At 42.7% G+C, this 3,025-nt stretch overlaps 1 long non-coding RNA gene across 1 annotated transcript; it reads left to right on the forward strand.

Moving 5' to 3' along the window:
- Positions 1-266: 266 nt before the first annotated feature.
- On the forward strand, positions 267-2,109 carry LOC147582477 (uncharacterized). The gene is made up of 2 exons (XR_015248727.1): positions 267-416; positions 1,640-2,109. It is a non-coding gene; the product is annotated as an uncharacterized LOC147582477 (long non-coding RNA).
- The last annotated feature ends 916 nt before the right edge of the window (positions 2,110-3,025 follow it).

Raw genomic sequence — 3,025 nt, forward strand, 5'->3', positions numbered from 1 at the left:
ACATGGAGTATGTTTTATTTGTTCTGGTATCACCAATGCCTGTTACTCAGTAGGTGCTAAATAAATATTTGTAGAATCGATGGATGGATGGATGGATGGATGGATGAATAACTACATGAAAGAAAGAATAATTGCATAGCATAAGAACCACCTAAATGCACATCACTGAGATATTGTGAAGACGGAGAGCTGTTATTTCTGGGTGATTTTCTTACCTTGATTAAACTTGCATTGCAATCTCAGATTATCAAATCTCTCTGCAGATCAGCTATAAACTGGCATGGTCCAGAATCCCAGGCATGTAGCATCTCCTTACAGGACCTTGTTTGCTACTCCGAAATTCTTGGACTGAATGTGGGTTTCTGGAAACCAAGTAATGTAAATAGCCCTTCAGTAGGAAGAGGCAAAACCTGCAGGTACGGTGTGATTTCTACCACATTCTCTTTGTAGCTTTCTTTAGGTTTTCTTCCGGGTTTATGGCATTGTGGTCATCTCTGATGTTCTGATTTCCTACTTGCCTCGGTTGAGACTCTTTGGTTATAAGATACTGAAATACATTTAAAGAAACTAAAAAAGGGGGAATCATAAAGAAAGAGGGAAGAATCTCATAGGAACCAGTTTAGAAAGTAGAGCTAATCTCTCTATCCCTTTCCCTTCCCCTTCCTCTCCCTCTCTACCCCCTCCCATACCCCTCACCTAGAAACCATAATGCCCAACATCTCTTCTTTGCCCTGCTTATCTTCCCCATTTTCTCTGCAGACTGACTTTCTCTGCAAGGCTATTGTTAGGATTACATTGAATGTATGGATCAAGTTGGGAAGAAGTAACCTCTTGACAATATAATTTTCCTATCCATAAGTATGGAATATCTTCCCATTTATTTAGTTCTTTGATTTCATTTATCAGGTTTTGTATTCAGATCTTGTATGTATCTTGTTAGTATTTCATTGGGGGGTGCTAATGTCAATGGCATTATGATTTTAATTTCAAATTCTACTTGTTTCTTGTGGGCATTTAGGAAGCAACTGGCTTTTGTACATAAACCCTAATCCTTCAACATTGCCATAATCACTAATTCTGGGGACTTTTGGACAGTTCTTTTGTATTTTCTACATAGATGGTCATCCCAATCTGTATACCTTCTAATTAATTAATTAATTAATTAAGTCTTATTGTATTTGCAAGGCATTCCAGTACTATATTGAAAAGGAGACATGAGGTGTGCCTGGGTGGCTCAGTTGGTTAAACATCCAACTTCAGCTCAGGTCATGATCTCGTGGTCCATGGATTCAAGCCCCACATTGGGCTCTGTGCTGATGGCTCAGAGCCTGGAGCCTGCTTCGGATTCTGTGTCCCCCTCTCTCTGCCCCTCCCTTGGTCATGCTCTGTCTCTCTCTCTCTCAAAAATAAATAAACATTAATTTAAAAAAAAAAAAAAAAGAAAAGGAGACGTGAGAGGGGACATCCTTGTACTTAATTTTAGTGGAGAATATTCGAGTTTCCTAGCATTAAGTATGATGTTAATTGTAAGTTTTTTATAGATAGTCTTTATCAAGTTTAAGAAGCTGTAGATTTTTTATGACACATCACTTTTTTTGTCCCTGTAATTGCAGTTGTTTCTTTCGGCATCTTTCCTTAGGCTGTTCTCCCTGGGTCAAGTGCAGAGAGGCCAGGTCTCATCAATTCTTGGCACTCAAAGGCCCACTGATGTGCTTTAGGAGCACACCCCACAGGTCAGAAGCTCTGGAGTTCCCTGCTGAGTCATGAAGTCCTTTGGGACCATCCCTTCTTCTTCACGGCTGCCAGTCACCTCCTCCCAGAACACCTTATTGTGAAGAGGGTCCATTGGGAAGGTCTCTTCTTGCTGTTGTCCTCTAGTGGCTGGACAAGATGGGGATGGCCTCCTGGAGCTAAGACAAAGGGAGACACTCCAACTGCTCAGGATGTGGGAGGCAACTGAATGGGGTTCGGGAGTTCCTCCCAGATCCCTAGACCCTGTGAAGAGCATATGGATTAGAAGATGCACAACTTGAATCTAAAGGATTTTTTTGAACAGTCTTCTGGATGTTGAGTCTGTGCCTGGTGAGCTAAAATAAACCATGCTACCTATGTCTTCCTCTAATAATCATAGATGTGCCCCCATTTCCCTAGGCAATGTTTGATCACTGTTTCCCACACCAGAATGTAAAGTTCCCCAAGGGTAGTGACTGTGTCTGTTTTGGTTCACATGGCAGTCTCTGCCCAGCCCAGTGCTTGGCACATTGGAGGCCCATGGTAAACACTTGGAAAAGGTCTATATACCTGACCAGGAAGATGGGAGGCTAAGTGGACAGCCAGCATTGGACGATGGGGGAAAGGCTGAAGATGAGAACATGTGTAGAGCCAAAAGTCAAGTCAGGGCATGGGAGAATGTGGAATAGGGTCAGGACCAGAGAAGAGGGGCCAACACTTAGTAAAACATGGAGGAGACCCTAGGCAGTTCTGGGGAAGCAAAGAACAAATGCAGAGGGCCAGACAATGACAGCAATGAAAGTAGGACTAGCAGGCCGAGCGAGCAAGTTGGAGGGGTCAGCAACCCTGGGACTGCTACCCAAAGCAGGTGTCTACTTGCCTGGGTGAGCAGCGCAGACTGCATTTAATGGTCAGAGGTTAAAGAGCAGGTAGAATGTGATTAAGCAATGGTTTTCAATTCTGGCTGCACATATGAATCACTGGGGGTAATTTTTTAAAATATAAAGGTACCGGGTTCCATGTCCAGAAATTCTGATTTTGTTTTCATCCTGAAGGCAAGGAGAGGCTACTGAAGGTTTTAAGGATGTGTGTGTGTGTGTGTGTGTGTGTGTGTGCGCACGCACGCATGCATGTGTGTTGATGTTTATTTGGATAACAGATTGCAGAGACCAGTTAGCAGGGTATTGGGCATATGACTCAAGAATAGGTATTTTGCAAAAGTATCCCATGCATTTAAAATATTCAGTTGGGTTGGGGAATCACTGTTCTAAAACCATAGTCTTTAGTCTTGGCT

The sequence above is a fragment of the Puma concolor genome, chromosome A3 (assembly GCF_028749965.1).
Source record: "Puma concolor isolate L17-30 chromosome A3, mPumCon1.1.hap2, whole genome shotgun sequence".
Taxonomy (NCBI): Eukaryota; Metazoa; Chordata; class Mammalia; order Carnivora; family Felidae; genus Puma; species Puma concolor.